The sequence below is a fragment of the Scyliorhinus torazame genome, chromosome 2 (genome assembly GCF_047496885.1).
Source record: "Scyliorhinus torazame isolate Kashiwa2021f chromosome 2, sScyTor2.1, whole genome shotgun sequence".
Lineage (NCBI taxonomy): Eukaryota > Metazoa > Chordata > Chondrichthyes > Carcharhiniformes > Scyliorhinidae > Scyliorhinus > Scyliorhinus torazame.
Genome location: NC_092708.1, coordinates 100,538,667 through 100,552,063, shown reverse-complemented (window position 1 = coordinate 100,552,063; position 13,397 = coordinate 100,538,667). Strand labels below are relative to the sequence as shown.

General features: G+C 47.2%; 1 protein-coding gene across 6 annotated transcripts in view; it reads right to left on the bottom strand.

Moving 5' to 3' along the window:
• LOC140390043 (coiled-coil domain-containing protein 148-like) overlaps nt 1-13,397 on the bottom strand; it is a 301,551-nt gene that overhangs the window by 2,680 nt on the left and 285,474 nt on the right. For 3 of the 6 annotated variants that reach the window (XM_072474899.1, XM_072474954.1, XM_072474947.1), the window contains one exon: nt 123-2,838. The exons of 1 other annotated variant lie outside the window; for it this stretch is intronic. The gene's annotated coding sequence lies outside the window, so the exon portion shown is untranslated. Of the gene's footprint in view, nt 1-122; nt 2,839-13,397 lie in introns of those variants that run through there. 2 more of the 6 variants (XM_072474930.1, XM_072474938.1) reach the window with 2 other exon arrangements.

The window sequence follows — 13,397 nt, the reverse complement described above, 5'->3', positions numbered from 1 at the left end:
AGGGTGCGGTCAATTCTAGGCGCCTTGACCCAGAGTTGCAACACAATTGAATAAACCAATAATTCTTAGAAAAATACCCAACGTCTTTGGCCCTTAGCTGTCCAATAATTACAGTCACCAGGTTTGTAAATTTAAACACAATTACTTTTTATTTATAAGAACTATAATGAAATATGCAGCAAATACAATTGGTTAACAATGAACTAATTCCTAAACCCCCGCCCACACTTTAACTTGTCCCCCATTCTCTACAGACACTTACACATACACAAGATAAACAACCACATAGGGGAAGAGGGAGGTGAAAATAATAAGTAAAGTTTGTTTCAGATGCTTTCAAACACAGAAACACTTTTGTTTCAGATTTTTTTTCTAGCACACCTTCCTACAAGGTTTTCAGTTCGAGATTTCTGTTTCCAGTCTGTAATGATTGCCACTGTAGATTTGTTCACTCGGGTTCTCTGTAGGTTCAGAAATACAACAGCTCACAGCATTTCTGGAGGGAGAAAAAGAGAAAAGAGAGAGCAGGCACTCACAGCTCCTTCTTCCTTGAGCGTCCAGGTCTCCACTCGGCTTTCTTTAGGTCTCTAGAAAGCATCGCACTCAGGCAGGGTCCAATCACCACCTTTTACTGGGCAGAATACTGCCTTTTGGCCAACTCATTGACCACCAGCCAACCAATCAAACCAAGTCCCATCCCATCTCTCGGGTGCCACAAAGTCTGAGTTCTGTTGTTCGAAAACTAGCACCATATACTATGTTGCAACTTTTTGAATTCCTCATTCTCTCTGCTGCTTAACTTAAGATACATGTCCATTAGGAATCCATGGATAAAAATGATAACCGCATAAAAAATAAAGAAAGGGGAAATAAAGGAATCAACAGGGAAGACCAAGGCTATGGGTCAAGTACTGGCAAATGGGATTAGGTAGGCAGATCAGATGTTTTTCATGCGTCAGTGCAGACTCGATGGGCCAAAGGGCCTCTTTGATGCTCTATTATTCTGTGATTCTGTAAAGGACTCTTACAAACCTTCCTCCTTAAAAGAAATGAAATGTCAGGGCACAGATGTTTCATTTTCAGGTATGCAAGACATAAATCACAAACACATATCCATCCATCCCCGTTATGTAAGTTCTCTTCCCAAGTCTCTACATTGGTAACGGGTCAGTCCTTAAATGTGTGACAAAGCATCCGCAATCACATTATCCTTTCTGGGAATGTGTACAATTTTAACATTGAACTGTTGTAATAATAAACTCCAATAGAATAATCCTGCATTCCGGGTTTTTTAAAATTTTCTATAACCGCAAGCGGGTTATGGCCGATATAAGCTTTGTTTATTGTCATGTAGGACATATACTTCAAAATGCTGAAGCGCTAGTAGCACTGCCCCTACCCCCAGGTCACTGGCATTTGTGGCCATTTTAAATAGTCTGAACAGTCCAGGGTGGCCAGCACCAGCTCGCTCACTAACATGGCCTTCAAACGCCCAAACTCTACTTGGTGCTCTGTCAACATCAGAGTTTTCGCTTGTTTCCACAACACACCCAACATGCGCTGTATTTCAGCCTCTAACTGAGCCAGTCTCCATGGTTTTAGTTGAGACGGATATGACTTTATTGATTCAGAGTTTCTCATGTCTACTTCATGACTAGTTAACAGAATGCACCCTTGTGTTTCCCTACAACTCTGTCCATATTTTTCAAGTATCTTCATTATATCGTTTCGCTGTACTTTAAAAAAAATTATTTTGGAGTACCCAAATCATTTTTCCAATAAAAGGGCAATTGTGCGTGGCCAATCCATCTACCCTGCACATCTTTGGGTTGTGGGGCGAAATCCATGCAAACACGGGGAGAATGTACAAACTCCACACGGACAGTGACCCAGAGCCGGGATCGAACCTGGGGCCTCGGCGCCGTGAGGCAGCAATGCTAACCACTGCACCACCGTGCTGCCCTTTCTCTGTTCTCCTTCGGCTGATAGGTTTGCATCTTTGGTTTTAGGACTCCCTCTGATATCTTCAAACAGTGCCTTGTTTTCACAATCTTCTTCAAAATCAAAGAAAACGTGCTTCCCTTGGGCAGGTTTCTGATTGTCCAAATTATAGAGTTTCTTCTGCATTCCTGCCTCTTTCTGTCTCTCGTGTTTTGTGGCCAATCTTTTCTGATCGTCCAATGAATGTTTACCAAAATTTTGAGGATCTTCTGCAGCCAAACTACAAACAGTATTGTCAATGCTGAGGGAGATACCTGGTTCATTTTTAATCAATAAACAGTCTTCAACCATTCCAGCTTTACATTTTCTCTTTTCCTTCATATTGTTACTTTCAGCTACAGTAAAGCTGAGGGTTTAATCTTCGCAAAGTTGGTTAGCTTTATATGCACCATTCTTTGTTTTACAGCTTTTACCTTCTCATCAGAGACTTTATAATCACAGCTCTATTCTCCATTTAGTAATACAGACTGAAACAATTTATGCTTTCCAGATTTCAAATCTTCTTCTTTACTTATAGAATCGGAGGGCAACACATTGTTGGTTCCAAGAACTTTGTTTTTTCTGAACAGATCTGGTTGCAGAAACACTGCACGGTTCTTCATCCACTTTCCTCCTCATTTTCAAAAGGAATTGATCACTGATTATTTAATCTCGTTTGCTATTTTCTTCCTTTACCTTGCTTGAAGAGACACTGTGGGCCTTTAAAAGGATGTGGGTTAATTAACCGTTTGCTTGGTGTCACTTCACAGTCATTGCTGTCTTCATCCTGAATATCTGATGCCATGCTACTATGTATATTTTCCTTCAAAACAGGCATGCTCTGGGAAATGTTTGCACCTGCAGTGAATGGAAATAGGCTTACTGCAAGAGGCTGTAACAATCTGTTCAGAAATACAGCAGCTCACAGCATTTCTGGAGAGAGAGAGACACACAAACCCACGACATCTCTGGCAGGGCATACATGAAATCACTACAAAGCAAGGCCAAGCGAAATCTCTGGGATTGGAGCATCCCTCTCCGATGAACTGAACAAGTTTTATGCCCGCTTCGAACAGTCAGCCAATACATCAGTGCCACCTGCCCCAACAGCCCTGATTGATTGATTTGATTTATTGTCACATACCGAAGTACAGTGAAAAGTATTTTTCTGCGGCCGAGGGAATGTACACAGTACGTACATAGTAGACAAAGAGAATAATCAACAGAGAACATTAACAAATGGTACATCGACAAACAGTGATTGGTTACAGTGTGGAACAAGGGGCCAAACAAAGCAAATACATGAGCAAGAGCAGCATAGGGCGTCGTGAATAGTGTTCTTACAGGGAATAGATAAGTGCAAGGGGGAGTCGTTGGACACACCCATATCCACTATTACAGCCTCGGAGGTAAGAGCTGCCTTCTTGAAAGTAAACCTGCGGAAAGCGACGGGCCCCGACGGAATCCCTGGGCGAGCACTCAGCGCCTGCGCTGAACAGCTGGCGAGTGTATTCGTAGATATCTTCAACACCTCACTTCTCCGCTCCGAGGTCCTCACCTGCTTCAAGAAGACCACCATACTACCAGTAGCAAAGAACAACAAGGTAGCGTGCCTCAATGACTACCGACCGGTGGCCCTGACCTCTGTTATCATGAGATGCTTCGAGTGGCTGGTCATGAGACGGACCAACGCCAGCCTCCCAGATGGTCTCGATTCATTGCAGTTCGCCTACCGTGGCAACCAATCCATAGCAAATGCTATCTCTCTGGCCCTACAATCAATACTCAAGACGACACAAAGGTTGGTGGAATTGCGGATAGCGATGAGGACTGTCAGAGGATACAGCAGGATTTAGATTGTTTGGAGACTTGGGCGGAGAGATGGCAGATGGAGTTTAATCCGGACAAATGGGAGGTAATGCATTTTGGAAGGTCTAATGCAGGTAGGGAATATACAGTGAATGGTAGAACCCTCAAGAGTATTGAAAGTCAAAGAGATCTAGGAGTACAGGTCCACAGGTCATTGAAAGGGGCAACACAGGTGGAGAAGATAGTCAAGAAGGCATACGGCATGCTTGCCTTCATTGGCCGGGGCATTGAGTATAAGAATTGGCAAGTCATGTTGCAGCTGTATAGAATCTTAGTTAGGCCACACTTGGAGTATAGTGTTCAATTCTGGTCGCCACACTACCAGAAGGATGTGGAGGCTTTAGAGAGGGTGCAGAAGAGATTTACCAGAATGTTGCCTGGTATGAAGGGCATTAGCTATGAGGAGCGGTTGAATAAACTCGGTTTGTTCTCACTGGAACGAAGGAGGTTGAGGGGAGACCTGATAGAGGTCTACAAAATTATGAGGGGCATAGACAGAGTGGATAGTCAGAGGCTTTTCTCCAGGGTAGAGGGGTCAATTACTAGGGGGCATAGGTTTAAGGTGAGAGGGGCAAGGTTTAGAGTAGATGTACGAGGCAAGTTTTTTACGCAGAGGGTAGTGGGTGCCTGGAACTCGCTACCGGAGGAGGTGGTGGAAGCAGGGACGGTAGTGACATTTAAGGGGCATCTTGACAAATACATGAATAGGATGGGAATAGAGGGATACGGACCCAGAAAGTGTAGAAGATTGTAGTTTACTCGGGCAGCATGGTCGGCACGGGCTTGGAGGGCCGAAGGGCCTGTTCCTGAGCTGTACATTTCTTTGTTCTTGTTCTATCTCGACAACAAGGTCAGACTGCTGTTCATAGATTACAGCTACGCCTTCAACACCATCATCCCGACAAGACTAATAACCAAACTCTGCAACCTTGGTCGTGACCCCTCCTTGTGCAGCTGGATCCTTCACATCCTCACCAACAGACCGCAATCTGTCAGGATAGGTAACAGCACCTCCTCCACAATAGTCCTTAACACCAGGGCCCTGCAAGGATGTGTGCTCAGCCCCTACTGTACTCCCTATACACACATGACTGTGCGGCAAGATTCAACTCCAATTCAATCTATAAGTTTGCAGACGATACGACTGTGGTGGGTCGTACCTCAAACAACATTGATTCAGACTACAGAAGGGAGGTAGATCACTTGGTTGCATGGTGTACCGAAAACAACCTCTCTCTAAATGTCAGAAACACCAAGGAACTGGTCATCGACTTCAGGAAACGTAGTATGACACCCTGCCCCCGCCCACATCAATGGCTCAGAAGTGGAGATGGTCGATAGCTTTACATTCCTGGGGGTCACCATCACCAATATTCTGTCCTGGTCCACTCACGTTGATGCAACAGTCAGGAAAGCCCAACAACGTCTCTACTTCCTACAGAAGCTAAAGAAATTTGGCACGTCTGCATCGACCCTCACAAACTTCTACAGATGTGCGATAGAGAGCATCCTATCCGGCTGCATCACAGCCTGGTATGGCAACTGTTCGGCCCAAGATCGCAAGAAACTGCAGAGTGTGGTGAACTCAGCCCAACGCATCACACAAGCTTGCCACCCCCACATTGATTCTGTATCCACCTCCCGCTGCCTCAGGAAGGCAGATAGCATTGTCAGAGACCCCTCACACCCAGGCTTTGCCCTCTTCCAGACCCTTCCACCAGGCAGAAGATACAGAAGTCTGAAGACCGGCACATCCAGACATAGTAACAGCTTCTTCCCCACAGCTACCAGACTCCTCAACGACTCTTCCTTCGACTGATCTGTTCCCTGTAAGAACATATTCATGACACCCTATGCTGCTCTTGTTTGACCCTTGTTCCGCACTGTAATCAATCACTATTTGTTGATGTACCATTTGTCAATGTACACTGTTGATTATTCTTTTGTCTACTATGTACATACTGTGTATGCTCATTAGGCCGCAGAAAAATACTTTTCACTGTACTTCGGTACATGTGACAATAAATATCAATCAATCAATCGAGGGAGAGAGAGAGAAGAGAGAGAAGAGCAGGCACTCACAGCTCCTTCTTCCTTGAGTGTCCAGGTCTCCACTCTGCTTTCCTTAGGTTTCTGGAAAACATTCCACTGAGGTAGGATTCAATCACCACTTTTTACCGGGCAGAATACTGCCTTATGGCAAATTCATTGGCCACCAGCGAACCAATCAAACCAAGTCCCGTGCCATTTCTCAGGTGCCACAAAGTCTGAGTTTTGTTGCTCGAAAAAATAACAGTGTTGCAACATTTTGAAGCTGTTTGACTTAAAGATACTTGTCCATTAAGCATGTATAGATCGAAATGATAACAGCAAAAAACATAAAGGGGAAATAAGGGACTTAATAGGAAGGACCCTAATAGATCAGGCCATTTTCCACCCTGGGATTTGACTTGTCCCGTAGCAACATCAGCTAGGATCATAACAAAGCACACAAAATATCAAGTGGGGCACCGTGTATATTTCCACTCTTAGTAAAGTTTTTTGTCTGTCAACCATCTACCTACTCTAAATGGTGCAAATGTGGGCCAGGATTCTCTGTTGGTTGATGTCGAAAGTGGGAAATGTGATTGGTTCTGACGCCAAAATCGAGGCGGGCGCTGATTTGACATCAAATCACAATTCTCCGTCACTTCGACAGCAGCGTCAATGTGGTCTGGAACGCATGTACAGTAAACACCCTTTGCATATTATTAGTGGGCCTGAGCCGGTATTCTCCGGGGCCTCCGTGATTCTCCGCCTCCGGTGAGCCAAGTTCCCAACAGCGCAGTTCAATTGTGCTTTTAAAAATCATGAAACCAGCGTTGTGGCTGCTGAGGGAGAGAGGGTACCAAAAGAACAAAGAAGAACAAAAAAAAAATTACAGCACAGGAGCAGGCCCTTCGGCCCTCCAAGCCTGCGCCGATCCAGATCTTCTATCTAAAACTGTCACCTATTTTCTAAGGATCTGTATCCCTCTGCTCCTTGCCCATTCATGTATCTATCTAGATACATCTTAAATGGCACTATCATGCCCACCTCTACCACCTCCACCGGCAATGCGTTCCAGGCACCCACCACCCTCTGCGAAAGAACTTTCCACGCATATCTCCCTTAAACTTTTCCCCTCTCACCTTGAACTTGTGACCCCTAGTAATTGAGTCCCCCACTCTGGGAAAAAGCTTCTTGCTATCTACCCTGTCTATACCTCATGATTTTGTAGACCTCAATGAGGTCCCCCCTCAAACCTCCGTCTTTCTAATGAAAATAATTCTAATCTACTCAACCTCTCATCAAAGCTACCGCCCTCCATACCAGGCAAGTTCCTGGTGAACCTCCTTTGCACCTTCTCCAAAGCATCCACATCCTTTTGGTAATGTGGCGACCAGAACTGTACGCAGTATTCCAAATGTGGCTGAACCAAAGTCTTATACAACTGTAACATGACCTGCCAACTCTTGTACTCAATACCCCTTCTGATGAAGGAAAGCATGCCGTATGCCTTCTTGACCACTCTATCGACCTGCGCAGCCACCTTCAGGGTACAATGGACCTGAACACCCAGATCTCTCTGTACATCAATTTTCCCCAGGGCTTTTTCATTTACCGTATAGTTCATTCTTGAATTGGATCTTCCAAAATGCATCACCTCGCATTTGCCCGGATTGAACTCCACCTGCCATTTCTCCGCCCAACTCTCCAATCTATCTACATTCTGCTGTATTCTCTGACAGTCCCCTTCACTATCTGCTACTCCACCAATCTTAGTGTCATCTGCAAACTTGCTAATCAGACCACCTATACCATCCTCCAGATCATTTATGTATATCACAAACAACAGTGGCCCCAGCACAGATTCCTGTGGAACACCACTGGTCACAGTTCTCCATTTTGAGAAACTCCCTTCCACTACTATTCTCTGTCTCCTGTTGCCCAGCCAGTTCTTTATCCATCTAGCTAGTACACCCTGGACCCCATGAGACTTCACTTTCTCCATAGGCCTACCATGGGGAACCTTATCAAATGCCGTACTGAAGTCCATGTATATGACATCTACAGCCCTTCCCTCATCAATCAACTTTGTCACTTCCTCAAAGAATTCTATTCAGTTGGTAAGACATGACCTTCCCTGCACAAAACCATGTTGCCTACCACTGATAAGCCCATTTTCTTCCAAATGGGAATAGATCCTATCCCTCAGTATCTTCTCCAGCATCTTCCCTACCACTGATGTCAGGCTTACTGGTCTATAATTATCTGAGTTATCCCTGCTACCCTTCTTAAACAAGGGGACAACATTAGCAATTCTCCAGTCCTCCGGTACCTCACCCGTGTTCAAGGATGCTGCAAAGATATCTGTTAAGGCCCCTGCTATTTCCTCTCTCACTTCCCTCAGTAACCTGGGATAGATCCCATCCTGACCTGGGCACTTGTCCACCTTAATGCCATTTAGAATACCCAACACATCCTCCCTCCTTATGCGCACTTGACCTAGAGTAGTCAAACATCCAACCCAAACCTCAACATCCGTCATGTCCCTCGCCTCGGTGAATACCGATGCAAAGTACTCGTTAAGAATCTCACCCATTTTTTCTGACTCCACGCATAACTTGAGTGGGCCAACCCTTTCTCTAGTTACCCTCTTGCTCCTTATATATGAATAAAAGGCTTTGGGATTTTCCTTAACCCTGTTTGCTGAAGATATTTCATGACCCCTTTTAGCCCTCTTGATTCCTCGTTTCAGATTGGTCCTGCATTCCCGCTATTCTTCAAAGCTTTGTCTGTCTTCAGTCACCTAGACCTTATGTATGCTTCCTTTTTCCTCTTGGCTAGTCTCACAATTTCACCTGTCATCCATGGTTCCCTAATCTTGCCATTTCTATCCCTCATTTTCACAGGGACATGTCTGTCCTGCACTCTAATCAACCTCTCCTTAAAAGCCTCTGACATTTCAAATGTGGATTTAGCTTCAAACAGCTGCTCCCAATCCACATTCCCCACCTCCTGCCGAATTTTGGTATAGTTTGCCTTCCCCCAATTTAGCACTCTTCCTTTAGGACCACTCTCGTCTTTGTCCATGAGCACTCTAAAACTTACGGAATTGTGATCACTATTCCCAAAGTAATCACTGACTGAAACTTCAACCACCTGGCCGGGCTCATTCCCCAACACCAGTTCCAGTATGGCCCCTTCCCGAGTTGGACTATTTACACACTGCTCTAGAAAACCCTCCTGGATGCTCCTTACAAATTCTGCTCCATCTAGACCTCTGAAACTAAGTGTATCCCAGCCAATGTTGGGAAAATTAAAATCTCCTATCACTACCACCCTGTTGCTCCTACATCTTTCCATAATCTGTTTACATATTTGTACCTCTATCTCATGCTCGCTTTTGGGAGGTCTGTAGTACAGCCCCAACATTGTTACCGCATCCTTCCTATTTCTGAGCTCTGCCCATATCACCTCACTGCTCGAGTCCTCCATAGTGCCCTCCTTCAGCACAGCTGTGATATCCTCTCTGACCACCCCTTTTACCTCCCTCTCTATCACGCCTGAAGCATCGATATCCTGGAATATTTAGTTGCCAATCATGCCCTTCCCTCAACCAAGTCTCAGTAATAGCAATAACATCATACTCCCAGGTACTAATCCAAGCCCTAAGTTCATCTGCCTTACCTACTACACTTCTTGCATTAAAACAAATGCGCCTCAGACCACCAGTCCCTTTGCGTTCATCATCTGCTCCCTGCCTACTCTTCCCCTTAGTCACACTGACTTCATGATCTAGTTCCTCACAGACTTTAGTTACTACCTCCTTACTGTCCACTAACCTCCTCATTTGGTTCCCATCCCCCTGCCACATTAGTTTAAACCCTCCCCAACAGCATTAGCAAAAGCACCCCCAAGGAAAAGTGGTCAACATCACCATAGTTTGCTGACAGTTGTGCCACTGGACAGCGGGCTTCTGCCAGGGCCAGTGGGGAGTAGCCAGCAGGTGGGCTGTGTGGTCAGGGTGGCACAGAATACCATTGCCACAGCTGGAAAGGCAGCCATGCAGCTGCGCACACCGCTGACAGCCCACTGTAATCTTATGGCCACGGAACGTATGGGTCCCCCCCCACCCAAGTCACTCCTTTAGGTGCCCTCTGGCCCCAGCCAACCCATCACTGTATGGGCGCGCTCCAGCAGAGCCAGTGCTATCTTGTTGGGATGAGTGTGTGTGGGGATTGTAATGTGCATATGCGGCTACAGTTTGTCAGCCTCCCAACTGTCAATCATGGACCCGGCGAATCCCACACCGTTTTTCATTCAAATCGATAGTGTTCCACGTGCACTGGTGCTAGCCCCTCCACAGTCGCTGAATTGGTCCAAGTTCGGTGCCAGTTTTGTTGTCGTGAAAGTTCACGAATTCTGCGCCGGTGTCAACATTTTGTCTCAGGAACGGAGAAACCCGCTCATGATCTTTAAATGATTGTTGAACTATGCATCCAATGGTTGAACCACGGATGTTAGACCCCTGGTATAATTGCAATGTGAACATTATTTCTTCATGGGTACTTCTTTATCTCATCAGTTATATGGGATCTGAATAGTCTCCACACTAATTCTTACACTGATTCCACGCATCATAAGAAGACCATAAGAAATAGGGGGCAGGGTTCTCCGTTGTGAGATCACCTTGCTACCTCTGCCAGCGAGGACGAAGAATTTGGCGCTCAGCCAAATCTCCATTCACTGCAGCGAGATTGGAGCATCCGCCGGCGTGAAGGCACGTGGAATCAAAGTCAGGAACAGGAGCAGGCCATTCAGCCCTTCTTGCCTGCTCCGCCATTTAATAAGATTCTTATATTCCTTTTTGCTCCACACTCTGGATTCTTGTAAAACATGATGAGAGGTTTATTAAGGGTGTTGCTCATACAATCAAGATGGTGAACTGCTCAAAACCTGCACACTCTACTGACGTCACTACATATCACAGGATGCAGGACCAGCATAAATGTATTCCCAGATGCACAACAAAGGTCATTGCTGATCAAACACTTACTAAGTCCACTTTCCTGCCTTCTTTCATAACCTTTAATTCCCCTACTGACTAAAAAGCTATTGCTGTCAGCCGTGAACATGTTCAGGGATTCGGCATCCACAGCTTCCTGGTATAAAGAATTCCAAAGATTCACCACTCTTTGAGAGAAGAAATTCATCCTCAATTCCGCCTTAAATGAGGACCCACTTATTCTGCGACTATGCCCTCTGGTCTTCCACTCTTCCACAAATGGAAATATCTTCCCAACATTTACCCTGTCTAGCCCCCTAAGAATCTTATATGCCTCAATTATATGACCTCTCTTTCATCTAAACTCCAAGGAATACAGATCTTTCCTCATATGGCAGTCGCTCCATATCTGCGATCTAGTAATCCTCCTCTGTAATGTCTCCAATAATAATGCATCTTTCCTCAAATAAGGAGACCAGAACTATACACAGTATTCTAAATGTGGCCTCACTAGGACCTCACAATTGCAGCAACATCTCATTACTTTTATAATAATCATCTTTATTGTCACAAGTAGGCTTACGTTAACACTGCAATGAAGTTACTGTGAAAAGCCCCTGGTCGCTACATTCCGGCGCCTGTTCGGGTACACAGAGGAAGAATACAGAATGTCCAAATTACCTAACAGCATGGGCTGGATTCTCCGTTTCAGGGACCATGTCCCCACGCTGTCGTGAAAAGTGTGGTCTTTTACGCCAGAAAAACTGGTGTCAAAAGGCCACTGATTCACAGCCTTGCCAGGGGCTAGCTGTCGTGGAGCTTGCAGCTCCAGCTGCCAATACGGCCCCCCCGCACTTCCAGGCCAGAAGCTGTGCATGCGCTTGGCGGCGGCCTCCAGCAGCCGTTCGTGCTCCATGGCGGAAACAGACTGTGGAAATAGTGTCCCCGATCGGCCACATGCCCGACCCGAACCACCCGCTCAAAAATACTCCAGTCCCAAATGAGCCCCCTAATGGCGGTGGGTGGGTACCAGGCAGCGTGGATGCAGTGGGCGCAGGAGCAGCAGGAGGTTATCCAGCGCTGCTTCAGGGAGATTAAAGCGGACCTGCTGGAGCCGATGAAGGCTTCTATCGACAAGCTGCTGGAGACCCAGACGGCCCAGGGGGTGGCGATCCGCGAGGTCCGACAAAAGATCTCCGACAACGAGGACGAGATTTTAGGCCTTGCGGTAAAGGTGGATGCGCACGAGGCGCTGCGCAAGAAATGGCAGGAACGGTTCGAGGAGATGGAGAATCGGTCGAGGTGGAAGAATTTGCGGTTTCTGGGCCTCCCAGAGGGGCTGGAGGGGTCGGACGTGGGGGCCTATGTGGTCACCATGCTAAACTCGCTGATGGGAGCGGGGTCCTTCCAGGTGCCCCTGGAGCTGGGAGGGGCCCATAGAGTGCTGGCGAGGAGTCCCAAGGCTAACGAGCCGCCACAGGCGGTACTGGTGCGGTTTCATCGGTTCACTGATCGGGAGTGCGTGCTTAGGTGGGCCAAGAAAGAGAGGAGCAGCAGGTGGGAGAACGCGGAGGTTCAAATATACCAGGACTGGAGTGCGGAGGTGGCGAAGAAGAGGGCCGGGTACAATCGGGCGAAGGCGGTGCTGCACAGAAAGGGGGTGAAGTTTGGCATGCTGCAGTGGGTCACCTACAAGGACCGGCACCATTATTTTCAGTCCCCGGAGGAGGCGTGGGCCTTTGTTCAGGCTGAGAAACTGGACACAAACTGAGGGTCGGGATGGGTTGTCGGGGATTGCTGTTGGGGGGTGTTACACTTTTAGGGGGGGGGTTTTGTTCTTATTTCTGTTTGGTTCGATGAGGGTGGTTAGGGTGGGTTGGGCACTGTTTTGGTTGGGTCTGTCGGGTGGGCTCTTGGAGGGGAGTAAGTAAATGGAGTGGGGGTGGATGGCCGGTAGGGGGGATGGGGCCCCGCAGGGGAGGGTGAGGCCCGAGTCGGGGGTGAGGGGACTGTGCCTGTAAAAGGAGCGGCGGCAGAGGTGACGGGGCCGAGCAGGTGGAAAGCGCGGGCTTTTTCCCATGCTGAAGGCTGGAGGGGGCGGGGCCGGGGTGGGGAAGCGAGGGTTGTTTCCTGCGCTTGGGATGGAAGGGGGAGGCGGAGAGCCTGTGGATGGGTAATGGAGGAGGAGGGTATGTCCCACAATGGGAGGAGTCGAAGGAGAGGCGGGAGTAGCCAGGGTCAGCAGGAGTCAGCTGACTTGCGGGAGTGCAATGGGGGGAGTAAAGCAGTTAGGAGGGATCCTAACTGGGGCGGGGGGTGGGGGGGGGGAAACCGGGTTAGAACATAGAACATAGAACAAAGAACATTACAGCGTAGTACAGGCCCTTCGGCCCTCGATGTTGCGCCGACCTGTGAAACCACTCTAAAGCCCAGCTACACTATTCCCTTATTGTCCATATGTCTATCCATTGACCATTTGAATGTCCTTAGTGTTGGCGAGTCCACTACTGTTGCAGGC